The following is a 24,074-nucleotide window of genomic DNA, read 5'->3' on the forward strand; positions in this document are numbered from 1 at the left end:
AATATAAATGTAGTCTCTCTACATGTTTCTTTCCAAATGGAGGGGATTCATCAGGGGAGTTATAATTAATAAACATGGGAAAAAGATAGTCATGGGGCCCTGCAGTGGCAAGGATCCCCTTCCTTTCACTACGGTGTGACCACCAGTGTCACCACCCCTATATGTATGAATTGTGTGATATGGCCCCCATGTTCAGAGCTTGTTTAAATAGAGGCTTTCTTTCTTTCTCTCTCTCTCCTTCCTTTCTTTCTTTCTTTCTTTCTCACTTCCTTTCTTTTTTTGCCGTGGCCAAACATTTAAGTGCACCTTCCCAGATACTTATTTCCCTCTATCTCTGCCTTCCCTCTATGTTGATTGACATCTCTGAAGGGCAGAGATAGATGGAAAGGTGCAGTGAACTGTTTGGCCACACCAAGGGTACACCGAGCACCTGTGGTTGGTTTGAACAGTCATTTTTTGGTGATATACTTTCTTTAACTCATGACTGGAGCTTTTTTCATTTTTGCGTTTTCGTTTTTCGCTCCCCTTCTTCCCAGAGCCATAGCTTTTTTATTTTTCCGTCAATATGGCCATGTGAGGGCTTATTTTTTGCAAGATGAGTTGTACTTTTGAGCGATACCATTGGTTTTACCATGTCATGTAACAGAAAATGGGAAAAAAATTCCAAGTGTGGTGAAATTGAAAAAAAAGTGCAATCCCACACTGGTTTTTTGTTTGGCTTTTTTGCTAAATGCTAAAACTGACCTGCCATTATGATCCTATAGGTCATTACGAGTTATTAGACATCAAACATGTCTAGGTTCTTTTTTACCTAAATGGTGAAAAAAAATTCCAAAGTTTGTTTAAAAAAAAACTGCGCCATTTTCCGAGACCCGTAGGGTCTCCATTTTTCGTGATCTGGGGTTGAGTGAGGGCTTATTTTTGTGTGCCGAGCTGACGTTTTTAATGATGTCATTTTTGTGCAGATGCGATCTTTTCATTGCCCGTTATTGCATCTTAATGCGATGTTGTGGCGACCAAAAAAACCTTATTCTGGCGTTTTGATTTTTTCTCTCACTACACCGTTTAGCGATCAGGTTAATCCTTTTTTTATTGGTAGATTGGGCGACTCTGAACATGGCGATACTAAATATGTCTATGTTTGATTTTATTTTTATTGTTTTATTTTGAATGGGGGCGAAAGAGGGTTGATTTGAACTTTTATGTTTATTTTTTCATATTTTTAAACACATTTTTTTTTACTTTTGGCATGCTTCAATAGCCTGGGAGGTGAGATGCCGCCACAACTTGATTGGCTCTGCTACATAGAGGCGATGCTCAGATCACCTCTATGTAGCAGAATTACTGTATTGCTATGAGCGCTGGCCACAGGGTGGTGCTCACAGCAATCCGGCATCAACAGCCATAGAGGTCTGAAGGAGACCTCTGATTGTTTTGTCGGTGCACCGATGACCACCGATCACGTGAGGGGGGTCAGCGGTGTGCGTTAATCGCGATCTTCCCTCAATGCTGGAGCCCACTTCAAAGCGGGGATACTGACATCAGACGTACTATCCCGTCCGATGTTAGAAAGGGGTTAAAAGGTGAAAAAACAAATGAAAATTATGGGAACATGCGTCAAGGTAATTGCACTAGTTTTCAGTTGTTAAAAAGTCTCAAATGTTATATATGTCATTTTATTGCAGAAATGTACGATTTTTTTGCAATTTTATGCTTCCTCGTCATTTTTCAAAGGTGGCCATGGTTAGCTATGCAAATGAGGCTGTAGCCAGATTTGTGAATTGTGACTTTTGAAAAAATACCAAAAAGGTCGTTTTAGTAAGGGCCGTGAAATGTGGGGACACATTTCTACACTTACAGTATGTGGTGAATACAGGGGGAAACTTGAAAATAGGCAAAAATTGAAAATAGGAAATATTCCAGCATCCAAATCTTCATAAAATCATTCTTTATAGTAGAAAAGTATTAAAAATGACAAGTCAATAGAAAACTCTCACAAGAAAACGCTTTTCAGACAACTGTCTTTAGTCATTGCATTCAGTCTGAAACACGTTTGCTTGTAACAGTTGTTTATGAACTTGTGTGTTTTTTAATACTTTTCTGCAATAAAGAATGATTTTATGAAGATTTTGATTCTGGAATGTTTTCTATTTATAATATCTAAAATGCGCCAAATATATCAAACATTTTTTAACACTTTGAACAATTAGGCACAAACCCCAGCAAGATAGCCACAAGGAAAAGTGTCTTTAAATATTCCACTCCAAATAGCATTCAAACCTATGTGTCTTGATGAATCAATTGTTAAAAATTTGATGAAGAAAGGACAATATACAAATAAAATAGGACATTTACACTGGGAATCTGGACACCTGTGATGGTATTACAAAGTCTCAAATTTAAATCTTGGATCTATGGAAGTAACAGAAGGCCGGATGTGCACCACTGAAGTAATGAAATGTCTACATTGTAAGCGTAGCATGGTGGAGGATTAGTGTTAGTTTGGGGATATACGGTATATGGCAACATCTGGATTTGGTGATTTACTTTTGATTGAAGTCATCATGAATGCTGATCAGTACAAAGACATTTACATAAAACATTAAATTCCCTCTGTGATCTTTTCAGTGGGAACGAAGTTAATTTTACAGCAAGGTTGATCACTCTTATACATAAGCTGTGCATAATTTCGGAGCCCAGCCATATTCACTTGAATAGGGATGAAGTACAATATCATTTACAGTCCATAAATAAGGGTCGCACTGTTCCTAAAAATAGTAGGCTTCTTTGTAATGTAAAATTAAGTATGCATTTTCCTTTTATCTTGATCATAAAGAATAAACTTAACTTTTTTCACTGTCTATGACTTTTGCCACGTATTGTAATTTGCTGTTTTGCTGAACATGTACATGTAAGCAGATTATGAGTGTTTATATTGCAGAACTCAATATTGGTTCCTGTGCAGTTTTTACGCCCATATGTTACAGACATGGAACCTCATTACATCAGCTGCAGTTTGCAAAGGGCAAGTTGTAAAAATAAACTGAATATTAATGATGTTTTATTTATCTAAAATATTCTGAGGATTATTATTACTATTGTTTGCCATTGTAGCCACATGTGGTGTTTGATTCACTGATAAGAAGCCTGTATTTTACATCTGAGTGTTCTTATTATAAATAGGAAGGACAGTCATATGCAGAAAATTGCTGCCAATTTTACCAGCAAGTGAAACTTCTTCATATGTTAAGGCTCCTTGAGCCACATGGCATGGTTGAAGTACAACATTTCCCTCTTTTGTGAGAATGACCACTTCTTCCCATCTCAAGCATTCAAAGAATGTCCTTAGGAAATGCGATAAATATTAGATAGAGAGTGGTCCCACTGATGGTACCTGCATCTATCTCAAGAATTGACCCTGCTGCATGCCGTTGTTAAAGGCAGTCATTGCGCATGTGGAACGCCCACCAGGGCCGTGGGATACTCAGTACCGGGTCCAGTACTTAAAGGAATGTGTCATGGCGGCAGCGACCCAGTCCATGGCCCGCGCACCCAAGCAAAAAGGGATGGTCTTTAAAGGGGCTTGAATAAAGTCTGCAAAATAGGAAATGTTCGTGACGCCACCTGTGGAACTCGATGAGGGGCGACCGATGCTGCTTAAAATAGGGTCCTCTGGGGGTGATAGTACTGCAGCAAAGATGGTATCTCTTCCCACAAGTGAAGCTGGGTCCCCAAGGCTCACGGTGTATTTGGGATGGTGTCATGCCGGAAATAAACAGAGGACAAAGGGTTGCAGTCTCTTTACCTAGTTTACTGATGAATTCAGGCAGCCGCAGTCCAGAGTACCAGATCACAGGTACAGGTAAGGTCCGGTCAGCTTGGAGGCGAGTCTGGAATCCCCCTTACCAGGTGGGGTTGGAAGCCTTCTCTCTAGCGCTGTGGTGTTGTAGTTCCTTGCTGCCTTAGGTCCTCACGTTTTTTCTCTGTCCCCCCTGTTGGTAGGACACAACCCATACGACAGGTAGCTCGAGCCTTTTTACAGGATCTCTACTATGACCCGGGCTCTATCTGCTACTGTGTCCTCGGGCGTTAATGGTGGAGAGGTAACTTGCAATCTGCTGTCCACCAGATTCAGCCATGGGGCATAGAGTTACCCCCACAACCTTGGTCTTCCGGCTGCCGAAATATGCGCTCAGCGTGGAGGAAGCCCAGTCGCAGCTTCTCTCTCCAGCTCTCAACTATCCTGTTCTCCTTTCCCTCCTTCACTGTCTCTACAAACTGTTCTGTTCTCATTCCTTCTAGGAGCCGCAGCACCTCTCGTGGCTGCACGGCCCCCTCTTTCTCTCTCAGAGTCTCACCGTCTGCATCCTCTCCACTCTGTTCCTCTGATAAACTGTCTAACTCCTCCCCCAGACCAGAATATATATTTATATAAAGAGAAGCTCCCCTGAAAACGGGTTCAGAGCTCCACCTTCTGGCCTGGAGTCAGAACTGTGTTGCACATATGTGAATACCTGATAAAAGGGATCCTTCCTCACTTCCAAGCATGACATCACTCTACCCATGAGGAAAGCAATGCCACTGTAACAACCAGGAACCTGGAGTGTTACACACGTGCAACTATCTCAACTGGTCTATATCAGAGCTCCTATTGAGAATTTATATTATATCTTTTGGATATTCATAAATATCCAGGATGAGAATAACTATTTAATTCCAAAAATATTTTCTAACATCTCTTCAAATGATTTGAAATACTGTCTAGAGTAGAGTTGAGAGAATTTGTGTGACATTGAATTCTACATAAATATACCAACATTTTTTTTTTAATAATACAGCTTTGTAATTCAATTTTTCACAACTTGAACCGTAAATAGCCAGAAAAAGGTTAAAAAATAATTACATTGCCCAGACTGCTCACCTGTCCGGCCTCTGCATGGTATGTCATGACATCACAGACATGTGACACACAGTGACTTCTGCGGTCTGGTTATGGTCGAAAATACCGGCCTAGATAAAAGACTGGGAGATAAGAAAAAGAAAAGAAGAGGCGGCACTGCAGACCGTTCAGTGGGCAACAAGCAGCAGAAGGTCCGGATCGGTGAGCAGTGAAGTGAGTGTAAGGATTTTTTTTATATACAATCATGTTTCAATTTTTAACTTGTTCAGTCACCTCTTTTGCATATAGTGCTATTTCTCAATACCCTCACCAATAAAGGTATTTTAGCGTAAATATGTTGTCCCTTTCTTTGCTTTCTTGACCACATTTTCGGTTTCTCTCTCCTTGGTCTTCCATTCTTCCTTATACAGCAGATATACAGCTCTGGCAAAAATTAAGAGATCATTGCAAAATTTTCAGTTTGTCTGATTTTTCTCTTCATAGGTATATTTTTGAGTAAAATGTAAATTGTTCTTTTATTCTATAAACTACTGACAACATGTCTCCGAAGGTCCAAGCAATACATTTTGTATTTATTTTCTGAAAAAGATAAATGGTCAAAATTAAAAAAGAACAGTGTTTTAACTCAGGAAAAGTTCAGAAATCAATATTTTGTGGAATAACCATGATTTTTGATCACAGCTTTCTTGTGTCTTGGCATGCTCTCCATCAGTCTTTCACACTGCTTCTGGGTGACCTTATGCCACTCCTGGTACAAACATTTGAGCAGTTTTTCTTTGTTTGATGGCTTGTGACTATCCATCTTCCTCTTACATTCCAGAGGGTTTCAATGGGGTTCAGGTTTGGAGATTGGGCAACCCCCTCACATGGCTGAACCGCATATCAGGGGACAATGGAAGATTGCTGCGGTGGAGCTTATCCTTACATCCCTACAGCTTCTCCATCCATTACAAGCGGGGAAGCCAACACCAGAACGCCGATGTAGTGTCTCGACAAGAAGAACCATAGGCTCCCCAGGCCGACCTACCCCTGCCACTGTACAAGGAACTATAAACTATTGAGCAATGGTGGACTAAAGTGAGCAGGCCAGAGGTCCATGTAGACCTCATGGCGTGCTCACTTATTATGAGGGGGGAGAGGTTGTGATGGTGTGATATGCTATGTGGGTATCATTTTTGCGTATATTTCTATTTTACTTATTTTCGTGGTGTTCTCTTGTAGGATGAGTTATTTGCAAATTGATGAATGGCTGTTGCTACCATCTGATATCAGCCCCCACAGTACTGTATTGTTTGCTAATATGCTAATGACATATTGACCTAGCTTGTTGAAATAATGAGCCCCTGCAACCTTCCCCCCTGACCTGTGAATGAGGAGGGGGACTTTTAAAATATCAGTGAGGTGAGACACAATCTGAGATCCTGTGTGGAACTATGATGTGATCACAGCATCTCAGAGTTAAAGAAGAGTATATGGACTATGTTATCCTCTGTCTGCTGGATTGTTGGACTCTGATCTCCCAGGGCTTTTATCCTCTTACTGAACTGCATTTGGCTTCTGGACTACTTATCGTTTGTGTGGTGGATTGTATATGGACCTTTCTTATTTTTGCCTAAATAAAGGTCTTTGGATTGTTCTATCTTCTCTTGCTCTGTTTATTGTGCGATACCGGAGAAGGACTTGGAATTTGATGTGGTGGTCCTTCATCCACACCTTGATTGACCTAGCTGTGTGGCATGGTGCATTGTCCTGCTGGAAAAAACAGTTCTCAGAGTTGGGGAACATTGCCTGAGCAGAAGGAATCAACTGTTTTTCCAGGATAACCTTGTATGCGGCTTGTTTCTTATGTCCTTCGCAAAGATTAATCTGCCCAATTCCAGCCTTGCTGAAGCATCCCCAGATCATCACCTGGTCATCTAATGGTTAGACAGAGACCTGGAGAGGCATACAAGCCACAGTGTTTTGCACCCAGAGTGAAATTTGGTGGAGGATTGGTGATGATCTGGTGACACTGCGTCCTCCTGCTTAAACCAGTACATGTCCGGGCCCATCTAAAGTTTGTTAGAGAGCATTTGGATTATCCAGAAGAGTATTGGGAGAATGTCATATGGTCTGATGAAGCCAAAGTAGAACTGTTTGATAGAAACAAAACTCGTCGTGTTTGGAGGAGACAAAATGCTGAGTTTCATACAAAGAACACCATACCTATTGTAAGGCTTCTCTGCAAAGGGACCAGGATGACTGATCCATGTACATGAAAGAATGAATGGGGCCATGCATTGTGAGATTTTGAGTGCAAACCTCCTTCCATCAGCAAGGGCATTAAAGACGAAACGTGGATGGGTCTTTCAGCATGATAATGATCCCAAGCACACCACCAGGGCAACGAAGGAGTGGCTTTGTAAGAAACATATGAAGGTTCTGGAGTGGCCTAGCCTGTCTCCAGGTCTCAACCCCATAGAAAACCTTTGGAGGGAGTTGAAAGTCCGTGTTGCCCAGCGACAGGCCCAAAACATCACTGCTCTAGAGGAGATCTGCATGGAGGAATGGGCCAACATACTATCAACAGTGTGTGCCAAACTTGTGAAGACTTACAGAAAATGTTTGACCTCTGTCATTGCCAACAAAGGATATGTAAGGGGGCAGCATGGTGGCTCAGTGGATAGCACTACAGCCTTGCAGTGCTGGAGTCCTGGGTTCAAGCCCCACTCTGGGCAACATCTGCAAAGAGTTTGTATATTTCCTCCAGGTTCTCCGGTTTCCTCCCACATTCCAAAAAAAGACATACTGATAGGGAAGTTAGATTGTGAGCCTCATTGGAGACAGCGATGATAATGTGTGCAAACTGTAAAGCGCTGCTGAATATGTTAGCACTATAAAATAAAGATATAAGAAAATATTTTGTTAACTTTTGTTAATTACCAAATACCTATTTTCCACCATAATTTGCAAAATAAATCTTGCATAATCAGACAAAGTGATTTTCTGGATTTGTTTTCTCATTTTGACTCTCATAGTTGTGATCTACCTATGATGTCAGTTACAGGCCTCTCTCATCTTTTTAAGTAGAAGAACTTGCACAATTGGTGGCTGACTAAATACTTTTTCCCCCCACTGTATTAGGACCCAAACATCCCTGATGAAAATATTTGTTAATTTTTAATAATAGAACATTAGTGTATGATTAGAATTGTGTTGATTTTATGTATGGCCGAATTGTTGTATTCTATTGTGCAATAATTTATCGTCCTTCCACCGCTTGCTTTACTCATTGCATTGTGCCATAGACACCACTTATACTTGTGTTAAACAAATAAATATCTGCTGGTTAAGTTACCACTATGTCCTTTCCTCTGCGCCCTTGCATCTGTATACCTGTTTATACATTCTCGATCACAGCCCCATTTAGACAACACACTGCAAAGTCCTGTTCTCAGGGTCAGTGGTGTTCCAGGAGTGGCACCCTCAGTAATGAGCAAGTTATCACCTTGCGGAGAGGTAGTTACCACCTTGTAGTTATCACTTTTTGTAGAAAGGCAGTATTTTTCTCTCTTGCAACAACTTTTCCAAGGCTTTGTTAGACTCTGCAATGAAGGTCCTGTTCAAAATCTCTGTCACAGATATCGAGAAAAATACCGGACAAATTAGGAAAACCATTCTGCCTGGGAAATGACAGACACTGTGATGGAAAGCTAAGTAGTCAATGGCACTGTTGTCATTTTCATTGTTCTACTCCTGGTTCAGAGTAGAACACCTTAAATGATTAATGCAGATGTTAACAGCTAAATAAAAACACATATGCAGGTAAAGCCTCCATATCCAGCATTAAGTGTGTCACACAATTTGTTGACAATTAAGTCATTGTTATTGGGACGGCATATCTGTTCGACCTATGGAGATTGGTGAAAGGGGGTGAATGTTAGAGAACAACTGTTATATTCATTCAGTAGAAGAAACCATTATATTTCTATTTGGAGACTCTTAAAAAATGTTCTTCAAAAATGTTGATGGTTCCTTACTATAATTAGAGCCACTGATTGCTTAATTGAACACATTTTATATGGTTGAAGGGATTCAAATAAATTCTTACCTAAAACTGTTAAAACTGCGAAGAATTCATGAATGATGTTCCTATAAAGAAGATGAACAATATAATAGCTGAGCGAATAAAACTGTTTACAACTTAAAAAGGACAAACGCATAAATCAATAAATTGTAAAGATTGTTTTATGAAGAGCCCTATGGTGACCTTGATGGGTTGCTTTAGTCCTATAAAGATTTTAATAGGCTTATAAATATCTGCTTAATCGATGGCTGAATTATTATGGAATCTTTTGTTCAGGTACCAGTGATTTAATATCATCATTACATTTCCATCAGCGGAAAACCAAACATGTTATAGTAAACCCAGAATCTCTGATCCTCATTGTTTATCTGACTTTATATTTCACTTGAGCCATCCCTCACAATACAATGATTTATTTCCTGCCACATAAATGTAATTTTCTATCGGTAATATTGTCACTTGCACATTTAAGGCTATGGTAAAACTTTCTTGTTCCCATTCAGTAAACTATTATCAGAGCATAATTCCCCCTCTCCCGCTCAAGTCCAATTGTAGCATTGTAATGATATATGATAAAATAAAATATTAAATATACATGATGCCACAATAAAGAGATAATAGGATAAAAATATTTCATATTCCCTTTTGAAAGATGCTTGTAATTCCTTATGGACTTCCACGTGTTTGCTGGATAATTCAAATTATTAATGTATTCCGAGTGTCCACAGAAATCTAGAATTTAATTAAGGCCAGATCTTATATTTAATTCATTGTGTTAGTGCATTCTGTCTGCCGTAACATATTAGTAAATTACGTTCGTGAACTCTTTTGACCTCAAATATCAAAAATTTGTACTTGATGTTGAAGTCAAATTCAACAAATTCGGTTTTACAGGGCTGTCCGCTTTAAGAAAACTAATTTGCAACATGTTTATTTAATATTGTTGGGAAACTAGATCTACAAAACTATATTAGTTGTAAACCAAAGCTACCAACAAATGTGTTTAAAGGAACCTTTGTCAAAGCTGTAATTGCAAGATTTTGTAAGAAACAAGGTGCCTTTATAAGGACGAAAAAGTCCAGGAAAACTTACAAGCTAAATGTCTACACAAAAAGTCATAGACTAGCACAAAAAAGGTGTAAATTATCTTAGCACATATTGAAAATGGATATAAAAATGAGAATATTAAAGGGAACCTAATAGCTGATACATGCTGCCTGATCCATATGGCTTCAAAATTTCAGCCATATGTTTAACTCTGCGGCGTTTCAGAGAAAAACACACTTTAAAAAATGCTGGAGATTAAGCTGCATGGATAATAGTGGACTGGCAGGTCTCTGGTGGCTTCTGATTGCCCGTTCTCCAGGATTGACAGGTCTTTCTCTTTGTTCATGTATAGTAAGAGACCTGTCAGTCACGGGTAGCAGGAGGGGAGAAGCCACTGGAGACCTGTCTGATCGACTAGTCTCTCGTGTGGCTTGATCGTCGGTGGCTATTACAGAATGTCCTTCTGCCGCAGCATTTCAGAGTCAAACATACCTTACCATAATCATACAACAAGCGCCTGATACTACCCTGCTTTCATCAGCTATCAGGTTCCCTTTAGTAAGATTTCAAAAGATACAAAAATATAGGCAGAATAGAGATAGAAATATATGGCAACTTTGGTCGCGACATTTGGCCCACCTCCAAGTTTCACACAGGGCAATAAAAGTGAATAGGGTGACACTGTGACCCAAAAGGTATTGCGGCTGCGACAAGGTGCAAAAAATGTGACTCTGTTGGACTTTTGAAACTTACCTGTAATGTAACCCCATTCACTTTTATTTTGATGCCAAGTAGGAGAGACACATAGTGATCCCTGGCATTAATCAGTGTAATTCATAAATTTAAGTTCATATGTATAAATACAACGTATGTGTACCGATTGATTTCGGCTTAGGATACATATGTGCTAAAATCCCTCCTAACTATATAGTGTTATATAAACCTATTCAAGTTTGGGAAAAAAAGCCACCAGCCCACTATTGTAGCCACTGGCCCACTATTGTAGCCACGACTCTCTATTGCAGTATTGAATTGGTAGTGTTAACTACAAACTTACAAGACCTAAAGAATGACTACAGAAAACATACAAGTGCTTCTCACTAAATTAGAATATCATAAAAAATTAAATTTATTTCACTTCTTCAATATAAAAAGTGAATCTCATATATTACATAGAGTCAGTGCAAACAGAGTGATCTATTTCAAGTGTTTAGTTCTGTTAATGTTGATGATTATGGCTTACAGCAAATGAAAATCCAAAAGTCATTATCTCAGTAAATTAGTATAAATTATAACACCAGCTTTAAAAATGATTTTAAACTCCGAAATGTTGGTCTACTAAAATGTTTGTTCAGTAAATGCACTCAATACTTGGTCTGAGCTCCTTTTGCATCAATTACTGCATCAATGTGGCGTGGCATGGATGCAATCAACCTGTGGCACTGCTGAGGTGTTATGGAAGCCCAGGTTGCATTGAAAGCAGCCTTCAGCTCATCTGCATTGTTAGGTCTGGTGTCTCTCATCTTCCTTCTGACAATACCCAAGCACAGTGATACTGTTGCTTTTAAATCAGGTGTTGGTACTTTTGGCAGTGTGGACAGGTGCCAAGTCCTGCTGGAGAATGAAATTTCCATATCCAGAAAGCTTGTTGGCAGAGGGAAGCATGAAGTGCTCTAAAATTTCCTGGTAGATTGCTGCGCTGACTTTGGTCTTGATAAAACACAGTGGAAGTACACCAGCAAATGACATGGCTCCCAAACCATCAGTGATTGTGGAAACTTCACACTACACCTCAAGCAGCTTGGACTGTGTGCCTCTCCACTCTTTCTCCAGACTCTGGAACCTTGATTTCCAAAATGAATGCAAAATTTACTTTCATCTGAAAACAACACCTTGGACCACTGAGCAACAGTCAAGTTATTTTTCTCCTCAGCTCACGTAAGACGCTTCGGGTTTTTTCTTTTGGTCATGAGTGGCTTGACACAAGGAACGCGACAGTTGTAGCCTATATCCTGGATACGTCTGTGTGTGGTGGCTCTTGAAGCAATGACTCCAGCAGCAGTCCACTCCTTGTGAATCTCCACCAAAGTTTTGAATGGCCTTTTCTTAACAATCCTTTCAAGGCTGTGGTTATCCTGGTTGCTTGTGCACCTTTCTCTACCACACTTTTTCCTTCCACTCAACATTCCATTAATATGCTTGGATACAGCACTCTGTGAACAGACAGCTTCTTTAGCAATGACCTTTTGTGGCTTACCCTCCTTGTGGAGTGTGTCAGTGACTGCCTTCTGGGCATCTGTCAAGTCAGTAGTCTTTCCCATGATTGTGGATCCTACTGAAACAGACTAAGGGACCTTTTTAAATGCCTTTGCAGGTTTTGGTAATTATTCTAATTTACTGAGAAAATGACTTTTGGGTTTTCATTGGCTGTAAGCCATAATCATCAGCATTAACAGAAATAAATACGTGAAATAGATTACTCTGTGTGTAATGACTCCATATAATGATTTTCACTTTTTGTATTGAAGAACTGAAGTAAATTAACTTTTTGATGATATTCTAATTTAGTGAGAAGCACCTGTATATCTATCTCTCGGTATCTTTTAAGTAGTGATGACTGTGTAACATTAATCTATGGGTTTCCTGACCCCGGTTGTGTAGGATTCAGGGATTGCTCCCTTTGTAATGCTGATCTCGGTACAGTAGACCATGTGAATCGCTGCCTCTATTGTAAGACGAAATATTAAGTTTTCACTAGAAAAACTTAATTACATCAACATTGCCCAAGGTCATATCTCAAAACCCAGAATCCGAGCAGCATGGCATATTTAGACGGGAGATCACTTTACTTCACATGTAAGGTAAGCCAGCAGCTCCTAGCAGGCATTCAATCTGCACTGTATTGTGTTGCTATTCTAGTCTTAGGGCTTGAATGCAGCATGTAGTGCAGGCTCCAGGACGGTGCGGGCGCAGGGTGCGCTCCTGTGGAATGGGGATACGCTAGTACCCCAATTTTCTGCGATAAATACCACAATCCACTTCTGATGGCATGGCTCATCCTGACTTTGCTGGTTTGGGATAATGAATTGTGTGTGGGAGGATCGGATTTGAAATTTTTAGGACACTCGGGGTCAGTACAAAGATTGGCAATCACTATGAGCGCTATAAGGGTATCGAGGTGGCCAACTTAACCTGTCCAGAGAAAATGTGTGTGTGTGTGTGTGTGTGTGTGTGTATATATATAATAAAAAACCTTTTGTGGCTTACCCTCCTTGTGGAGTGTGTCAATGACTGCCTTCTGAGCATGTCAAGTCAGCAGTCCTCCCCAAGATTGAGGAGCCTACTGAAACAGACTAATTGACCTTTTTATATGCTTAGGAAGCCTTTGCAGGTGTTTTTTGTTAGTTATTCTAATTTACTCAGATAATGACTTTTGGGTTTTCATTTGCTGTAAGCTATAATCATCAACATAAACAGGAATAAACACTTGAAATGGATCACTCATTTTGTAATGACACAATATATGAGTTTCACTTTTTGTATTGAAAAACTGAAAGAAATTAACTTTTTGATCATATTCCAATTTAGCGAGATGCACTTGTAGTAGTTAATTTATTAATTAATGTAATCAGAATTACATGAATAAGTGATAAAAAGTGATGTACTTCATCAATGATGAAGAGTAGGGTCTGGAATGGGTTGGTAACTCCCATAAGATAATACTTAAAGGGAACCTGTCAGCGGTTTTGGCAGATATAAGATACGGCCATCACCTTTCAAAGTTTATATACAGCATTCTATAACACTGTATATAAGCCCCCAACCCGACCTGGAAGAACTGAAAAATAAGATTTATTGTACTCACCTGCAGGGCGGTACATTCGGATGGGTATCGCTGGTCTTGGTCCGGTGCCATCGCCCTCCTGCCTGCTTCTTGTGGATGACATGACCCTGCATCATCCACACAGGCTCCCTGGCATCACGCAGGCATACTTCTCAGCCCTGTTGAGGGCAGAACAAAGAACTGCAGTGTACAGAGAGCTGGGGCACTTTGACCTTTTCCTGTACCTGTGCAATTTAGTACTTTGCTCTGCCCTACCCTGTGCAGGACCGTGATGCTGGGGAGCCTGTGTGGATAATACAGGGTTGCATCATCCACAAGAAGCAAGCAGGAGGACAGCAATCATAAGAAGATGGGAGGCACCGGACCAAGATCAGCGACACTCATCGGACTGGACCGCCCCGCGGGTGAGTATAATAAAACTTATTTTTCAGTTCTTCCAGGTTGGAGGCTTATTAAATATATACATGATTCATAGCCTATTGTCAGCACATTGCACAAAGTGGAAAAAATAATGAATTGGTTAAAGTGCATCAAAGTACACTACCGTTCAAAAGTTTAGGGTCACTTAGAATTTTCCTTATTTTTGAAAGAAAATCATTTTTTTCCAATGAAGCTATCATTAAATGATTCAGAAATACACTCCATACATTGTTAATGTGGTAAATGACTATTCTAGCTGCAGACGTCTGGTTTGTAATGCAATATCTTCATAGGTGTATAGAGGCCCATTTCCAACAACCATCACTCCAAGGTTCTTATGCTGCTTTGTGCTTGCTAACTGTGTAAGAAGGCTAATGGATGGTTAGAATACCCTTGAAAACCCTTGTGCAAGTATGTTAGCACAGCTGGAAACAGTTTGGCTGATTAGCGAACCTATAAACCTGACCTTCCTTTAAGCTAGTTGAGAATCTGGAGCATTACATTTGTTCGTTCCATTAAACTCTCAAAATGGCAAAAAAAAAATAACTTTCATGTGAAACTTGACAGTCTATTCTTGTTCTTAGAAATGAAGGCTATTCCATGTGAGAAATTGCCAAGAAACTGAAAATTTCCTCCAACTGTGTGTACTACTCCTTTCAGAGGAGAGCACAAACAGGCTCTAACCAGAGTAGAAAGAGAAGTGGGAGGCCCCGCTGCACAACTTAGCAACAAGACAAGTACATTAGAGTCTGTAGTTTGAGAAATCGATGCCTCACAGGTCTTCAACTGGCAGCTTCATTAAATAGCGCACACAAAATGCACAGTGTCAACGTCTACAGTGAAGAGGTGACTCCGGGATGCTGGCCTTCAGGGCAGAGTGGCAAAGAGAAAGCCATATCTGAGACTGGCTAATAAAAGGAAAATATTCATATGGGCAAAAAAACACAGACATTGGACAGAGGAAGATTTGAAAAAGTGCTATGGACAAACGAATCCAAGTTTGAGGTGTTTGGATCACACAGAAGAACATTTGTGAGATGCAGAACAACTGAAAAGATGCTGGAAGAGTATCTGACGCCACCTGTCAAGCATGGTGGAGGTAATGTGATGGTCTGGTGTTGCTTTGGTGTTGGTAAAGTGGGAGATTTGTACAAGGTAAAAGGGATATTGAATAAGGAAGGCTATCACTCCATTTTGCAAAGCCATGCCATACCCTGTGGACAGCGTTTGATTGGAGCCAAAGGGGTCTAAACCAGTTTTGCATGGCATCCACTTTATTGATCTGGGGTTTAATTTCGCCTATACCTGCTACATACCCCAAGTATTTGGCCTCTTCTTTTCCAATGGCACATTTTTTTTATTTTTAGAAAAACCCGCCTTCCTGAGGGCATCAAACACCGCTAGGACATTTTCCAGGTGGCCTCCTCAATCCTGTCTGAAGATTACAATATCATCCAGGTATGTTGCAGCATAGTTCTTATGGTGTGCAAGGATCAGGTCTATGGCCCTCTGGAAGGTGACTGGAGCTCTGTGCAGTCCAAGTGGCATCCAAGCGTATTGGAAGCATACATCAGGTGCAGAGAACACATTCTTTTTCTTGGCTTCTTCTGACTTGGTGATTTGCAAGTATCCCTTTGTTGGATTCAAGGTAGTTATGTATCTTGCCAGGCCAAGTCTCTCGATCAACTCATTGACATGCAGCATCGGATATGCATCAAACTTGGAGACTTCGCTCTGTGTCTGATAATCGTTACAGAATCTCCATTCTTCATTGAATTTTGGAACTAGGACATTGAGTCCAGCTTCTTAGCATTATTGTAAAGCCACACAATACAGGAGTTCTACCAACATACATACACAGCACCCTGTGTCAGATATACAGGTCCCGTTTTACAATGTGAACAACAACCAAAGATGGAGATATGATGAGTAGCATACCCACCCTAACTCTCCATATGCTCACAATTAGAGCTGGAGTTAAGATAATCGATTAACCCATCTTAGCTTTATGTGTACTAGAGAATTAGTCCAGGTTCATGTCACAGAGGTCGTGAACCTCTATGATACATATTTCCAATCCACTATGTGTCTGGCAGCCACCTTACATTATATACATATATATATATATATATATATATATATATATATATATATATATATATATATATATACAGTTAGTAACCACAAAAACCTCTCTGACATATCTGAGTCAGAAACAAAGGCTATAGTTAGCCCATACAGCAAAGAAAAAAGATATACCTACTCAAAACAACATGCTAAAACTGGAGAAAAAAGAGTTATACTAGGTATAAATAAAGTAGAAAAAAGTTCAAATTTATTAAAGATTCACATAACCTAGACTAAACATTGTGTATAAATAAAAAGTGGTACTTGTGCAAAGATAACAAACTGGGGTAACCATAACCCTCCCGCAACCTTAGTCCCTTAGCGCCTATCAATAAATACGTAAAGTGCATGTGCATAGTACTAAGGCACAGGGGGATAAGTGTGCTGCCAGGATGGAGAACCTATCTAATACCACAATGGGGAGATAGACACTAAGTAACAAGTTGGCAGCCACTTACCACTAACTCCCTTGATAAAGCGGTCGATTAGTGACGCGAAACGCGCGTCGGGGGGCTTCTTTTTCTATAACCATCCCAGGACCCTCCAACCTTCGTTAGTGGTAAGTGGCTGCCAACTTGTTACTTACTTGTGGTATTAGTAGGTTCTCCATCCTGGCAGCACACTTATCCCCCTGTGCCTTAGTACTATGCACATGCACTTTACGTATTTATTGATAGGCGCTAAGGGACTAAGGTTGTGGGAGGGTTATGGTTACCCCAGTTTGTTATCTTTGCACAAGTACCACTTTTTATTTATACACAATGTTTAGTCTAGGTTATGTGAATCTTTAATAAATTTGAACTTTTTTCTACTTTATTTATACCTAGTATAACTCTTTTTTCTCCAGTTTTAGCATATATACAGTTAGGTCCATATATATTTGGACAGAGACAACATTTTTCTTATTTTGGTTATAGAGATTACCACAATGAATTTTAAACAAAACAATTCAGATGCAGTTGAAGTTCAGACTTTCAGCTTTCATTTAAGGGTATCCACATTAAAATTGGATGAAGGGTTTAGAAGTTTCAGCTTCTTAACATGTGCCACCCTGTTTTTAAAGGGACCAAAAGTAATTGGACAGATTCAATAATTTTAAATAAAATGTTTATTTTTAGTGCTTGGTTGAAAACCCTTTGTTGGCAATGACTGCCTGAAGTCTTGAACTCATGGACATCACCAGACGCTGTGTTTCCTCCTTTTTGATGCTCTGCCAGGCCTTCACTGCAGTGGTTTTCAGTTGCTGTTTGTTTGTGGGCCTTTCTGTCTGAAGTTTAGTCTTTAACAAGTGAAATGCTGCTCAATTGGGTTGAGATCAGGTGACTGACTTAGCCATTCAGGAATATTCCACTTCTTTGCTTTAATAAACTCCTGGGTTTCTTTGGCTTTATGTTTTGGGTCATTGTCCATCTGTAGTATGAAACGACGACCAATCAGTTTGGCTGCATTTGGCTGGATCTGAGCACACAGTATGGCTCTGAATACCTCAGAATTCATTCGGCTGCTTTTGTCCTGTGTCACATCATCAATAAACACTAGTGACCCAGTGCCACTGGCAGCCATGCATGCCCAAGCCATCACACTGCCTCCGCCGTGTTTTACAGATGATGTGATATGCTTTGGATCATGAGCTGTACCACGCCTTCGCCATACTTTTCTCTTTCCATCATTCTGGTAGAGGTTGATCTTGGTTTCATCTGTCCAAAAAATGTTCTTCCAGAACTGTGCTGGCTTTTTTAGATGTTTTTTAGCAAATTCCAGTCTAGCCTTTTTATTCTTGATGCTTATGAGTGGCTTGCACTGTGCAGTGAACCCTCTGTATTTACTTTCATGCAGTCTTCTCTTTATGGTAGATTTGGATATTGATACGCTGACCTCCTGGAGAGTGTTGTTCACTTGGTTGGCTGTTGTGAAGGGGTTTCTCTTCACCATGGAGATTATTCTGCGATCATCCACCACTGTTGTCTTCCATGGGCGCCCAGGTCTTTTTGCATTGATGAGTTCACCAGTGCTTTCTTTCTTTCTCAGGATGTACCAAACTGTATATTTTGCCACTCCTAATATTGTAGCAATTTCTCGGATGGGTTTTTTCTGTTTTTGCAGCTTAAGGATGGCTTGTTTCACCTGCATGGAGAGCTCCTTTGACCACATGTTTACTTCACAGCAAAACCTTCCAAATGCAAGCACCACACTTCAAATCAACTCCAGACCTTTTATCTGCTTAATTGAGAATGACATAACGAAGGGATTACCCACACCTGTCCATGAAATAGCCTTGGAGTCAATTGTCCAATTACTTTTGGTCCCTTTAAAAACAGGGTGGCACATGTTAAGGAGCTGAAACTCCTAAACCCTTCATCCAATTTTAATGTGGATACCCTCAAATGAAAGCTGAAAGTCTGAACTTCAACTGCATCTGAATTGTTTTGTTTAAAATTCATTGTGGTAATGTCTATAACCAAAATAAGAAAAATGTTGTCTCTGTCCAAATATATATGGACCTAACTGTATATACACTGCTCAAAAAATAAAGGGAACACTTGAACAACATAATATAACTCCAAGCAAATCAAACTTCTGTGAAATCAAACTGTCTGACAATCAATTTCACATGGTGTTGTGCAAATGGAATAGACAACAGCTGGAAATAACTGGCAGTTATGAAGACACACTCAATAAAAGAGTGGTTCTGCAGGTGGGGACCACAGACCACATCTCAATACAAATGCTTTCTGGCTGATGTTTTGGTCACTTTTAAATGTTGGTTGTGCTTTCACACTCATGGTAGCATGAGACGGACTCTACAACCCACACAAGTGGATCAGGTAATTCAGCTCATCCAGGATGGCATATCAGTGCGAGCTGTGACAAGAAGGTTTGCTGTGTCTGTCAGCGTAGTGTCCACAGGCTGGAGGCGCTACCAGGAGACAGGCCAGTACACCAGGAGATGTGGAGGGGGCCTTAGGAGGGCAAGAACCCAGCAGCAGGACCTCTACCTCAGCCTTTATGCAAGAAGGAACAGGAGGAGCACTGCCAGAGCCCTGCAAAATGACCTCCAGCAAGCCACCAATGTGCATGTGTCTGCACAAACGATTAGAAACCGACTCCTTGAGGATGGTCTGAGTGCTCAATGTCCACAGATGGGGGTTGTTCTCACAGCCCAACACCATGCAGGACGCTTGCCATTTGCCACAGAACACCAGGATTGTCAAATTCACCACTGGCGCCCTGTGCTTTTCACAGATGAAAGCAGGTTCACACTGAGCACATGTGTCAGACGTGACAGAGTCTGGAGATGCTGTGGAGAGCGATCTGCTGCCTGCTACATCCTTCAGCCAGTTTGGCAGTGGGTCAGCAAAGTTGTGGGGTGGCATTTCTTTGAAGGGCCGCACAGCCCTCCATGTGCTCACCAGAGGTAGCCTGACAGCCATTAGGTATCGCGATGAGATCCTCAGGCCCCTTGTGAAACCATATGCTGGTGCAGTTGGCCCTTGGTTCCTCCTAATGCAGGACAATGCCAGACCTCGTGTGGCTGGAGTGTGTCAGCAGTTCCTGCAAGATGACGGCATTGAAGCTATGGACTGGCGCACCCATTCCCCAGACCTAAATCCGTTTGAACACATCTCGGACATCATGTCTCGCACCATCCACCAACATCATGTTGCACCACAGACTGTCCAGGAGTTGGTGGATGCTTTAGTGCAGGTCTGGGAGGAGATCCCTTAGGAGACCATCCGCCGCCTCATCAGGAGCATGCACAGGCATTGTAGGGAGGTCATACAGGCACGTGGAGGCCACACACACTACTGAGCATAATTTTCTTGTCTTGAGACATTTCCACTGTAGTTGGATCAGCCTGTAACTTCATTTTCCACTTTGATTTTTAACATCATTCCAACTCCAGACCTCCGTGTGATATTATTTGTGATTTACGTTGATAATTTTTAGGTTTTATTGTTCTCAACACATTTCATTATGCAATGAATAAAGATTTACAACTGGAATATTTCATTCAGTGATATCTAGGATGTGGGTTTTTAGTGTTCCCTTTATTTTTTTGAGCAGTGTATATACACATAGCCTGAAAAGAGTGTAATAAGTACAACTTCCCCAACGTCCATTGAGATTGATATGTATACATATATACACATATATACATAGTAGTAGTTCTATGATAATAGATCAACAACTTTGGAATCAGTTTGGTCACAAATCTAATAGTTGACATGGTAGCATAGCATAGCAATTCTTCACTTATCTCATGGATATGGGCATTCACCCTGGCACACAATTCAATGTCCAATAATATCAATCTTAATAAACGTAGGGGAAGTTGTACTTATTACATCTTTTTCAGTTTGCCACATTTGTACCTGAATAATCCCATTTTGCACTGCGCATTTTTAGTATCCATTAATAAGCTACTTCAATTTTATTTGACTATTTCTGCCTATGTATTATTCATTAATGCCATATAAAAATCCTTTGTATACTTTCATTTCTTTTATTTATTGAAGATTTCATGCTCAGAACATTTATTTGTAGCCCAAACACAACCTAATTCATCATCTTCTGTGTGCTGTTACTTCAGATTGCACTTAGGAGATTCTGAATGCGCTTGATTTTGCTTTGCTGAATTTGTTATTCAGTTCATAAATAGGTTATATGTTTCCGTGGCATCTGAGATGCTTATGTAATGACTGCATTGCATAATATATAAACTCATGAAAGTCAAATAACCTCTTACATTCACTAATTTTATTAAATTACATCAGTGGATGTCGAACTTGCTTTATATCATCTTATCATGCTTGCAGTATTTCACATTACATTTGGAGCTATACTGCACGTAGCTGGACATATATGAGTGAACCGTCAACTACATTTACTGGACTGAATGTTAAGAGGAATACTTTTATGTAAAATAGGGTGATGAAATGTTAAGTGGATTTAATGTTTTGTCTTTTCACATTGAAATTAAATTATTTTTTACTTGACTATACATGGAAAAAAATCTTATACTAAGCATGGTTACTTGAGTTAAATAGTCTGCAAATAAAAAAATGATTCTTGTCTTTAGTTTCTGTCATATTTCACTTGAAAAGACACAGCTTAGGCTTCAAGAGTAACTAAACCCTTGTTTTTTGATATTTTGATAACCTTATAATCAGAGCAAATCAGAGGGGTTTCTGGTCTTGAGACACCCCCGGATCACTCAACCTCCCCTATCCCCAAGAGATAAGCAGCTCAGCAGATAGGTGTGCACAGCTTCTGGCTGACCACACCCAAAGAACAGGTGTAAGGCTTGCCTTGTGACATGGACCCACTAAGCTACAGGTCAGTTTGGGTATATGGACCCTGGGAGTTGGTGCAGCTGGCAATGGCATGTCAGGAGAGTGACATACACAGCAGTTCTGAGAACAGCAGGAAGGACAACGAGAAGTCAGCAGGGACACATCATGTTAAAACTGTGGGCTCAGGAGGTGAAAGATACTACAATGGAGTCTGGGAGAGCAATCAGAAGATACATGTGAGTGTCATTTTGGTCATTAAAAGGGCTAGGGAGATGATGTCACATGCTGGGTAACCTGCAAAGCCCAACCTGAAGCATAACAGAGGCCAGCGGTCTAAGGTGAGGGAAGAAAAGCCCAAACCCAGAAGTGTGAATACCTAAATCTTCTATTGAACACATACTCACTTTGGAGCTGTCTGCTGAACTGCACTCCTCTTGTTTGTTTGTTTTTTAACGATCAATGGTGATCTAAGGACCCAGACCTCACCGATCTGCTTGTAATTATAAGGACACTGAAATATGGCAAAAATGTTAACCTTATACATTCAAAGCTAATACTTCTGCTAAAAAATGTTCTGGAATCTTAACTAGTTAACTCTTGTCAGATGTGAGGTCATAATGAGCTTGGGCGTACAAATGTTATGATCCGGTGACCTTGGAGCCGCATGAGAGACTTTCTCAGGAGTAGGTGGTACCTGTACTGACCGCAAACCCTAAACTAACACCGCAACTAGAAGTAGCCGTGGGATGTACCTAACTGTTATGACCCCAATGGCAGAGGGTCTCAGAAATATTTACTAAGTCTGCAAACACAAAAACCAGCTCATAGGGCAGTGGTAACTGGGCTGACCATATATCTAATCCTAGCACCATAAATAACAGCAGCCGGGGAACGTGCCTACGTTGATTCTAGACGTCTCGCGCCAGCCGGAGAACTAACTAACCCTAGAAGGGAAAAGAAAGACCTTTCTTGCCTCCAGAGAAAAGACCCCAAAAGTTGGATACAAGCCCCCAACAAATAACAACGGTGAGGCAAGAGGAAAAGACAAACGTAAGAATGAGCTAGGTATTTAGCAAAGAGAGGCCCACTAGCTAATAGCAGAATATAGTAAGATAACTTATATGGTCAGCAAAAACCCTATCAAAAATATCCACGCTGGAAATTCAAGAACCCCCGAACCGTCTAACGGCCCGGGGGGAGAACACCAGCCCCCTAGAGCTTCCAGCAAGGTCAGGAATCACATTTAGTACAAGCTGGACAAAAATGAGAGCAAGCAAATAACCCAAAAAAACAAAGAAGCAGGACTTAGCTTAATTTAGCACGAACCGGGACCAGCAGATAGGAGCAAACAGAAAGGATCTGATTACAATGATGCCAGGCACTGGACTAAGGATCCAGGAAGTTTATATAGCAACACCCCTGGACTAACGGCCCAGGTGGGTGCAAACTGAGGGAAGAAACTCCCAGAGTAATATCACTAGTAACCACAAGAGGGAGCCAAAAATTCTAATTCACAACAGTACCCCCCCCCTTAAGGAGGGGTCACCGAACCCTCCACAAGACCACCAGGGTGATCAGGATGAGCAGCGTGAAAGGCACGAACTAAATCGGCCGCATGCACGTCAGAGGCAACCACCCAGGAATTATCCTCCTGACCATAGCCCTTCCACTTGACCAGATACTGAAGTCTCCGTCTGGAGAGACGAGAATCCAAGATCTTCTCCACCACATACTCCAACTCGCCCTCAACCAACACCGGAGCAGGAGGCTCAGCAGAAGGAACCACAGGCACAACGTAGCGTCGCAACAAGGACCTATGGAACACGTTGTGAATGGCAAACGACACCGGAAGATCCAAGCGAAAGGACACTGGATTAAGGAATTCCAATATCTTGTAAGGACCGATGAAGCGAGGCTTAAATTTAGGAGAGGAGACCTTCATAGGAACAAATCGAGAAGACAGCCACACCAAATCCCCAACACGAAGTCGGGGACCCACACCGCGGCGGCGGTTGGCAAAACGCTGAGCCTTCTCCTGTGACAATTTTAAGTTGTCCACCACATGATTCCAGATCTGCTGCAACCTATCCACCACAGAATCTACCCCAGGACAGTCAGAAGGCTCCACATGTCCCGAGGAAAAACGAGGATGGAAACCAGAGTTGCAGAAAAATGGCGAAACCAAAGTAGCGGAACTAGCCCGATTATTAAGGGCAAACTCAGCCAACGGCAAGAAGGTCACCCAATCATCCCGATCTGCCGAAACAAAACACCTCAAATAAGCCTCCAGGGTCTGATTAGTTCGCTCCGTTTGTCCATTAGTCTGAGGATGAAAGGCAGACGAGAACGACAAATCAATGCCCATCCTAGCACAAA

The sequence above is a fragment of the Ranitomeya variabilis genome, chromosome 2, assembly GCF_051348905.1.
Source record: "Ranitomeya variabilis isolate aRanVar5 chromosome 2, aRanVar5.hap1, whole genome shotgun sequence".
Lineage (NCBI taxonomy): Eukaryota > Metazoa > Chordata > Amphibia > Anura > Dendrobatidae > Ranitomeya > Ranitomeya variabilis.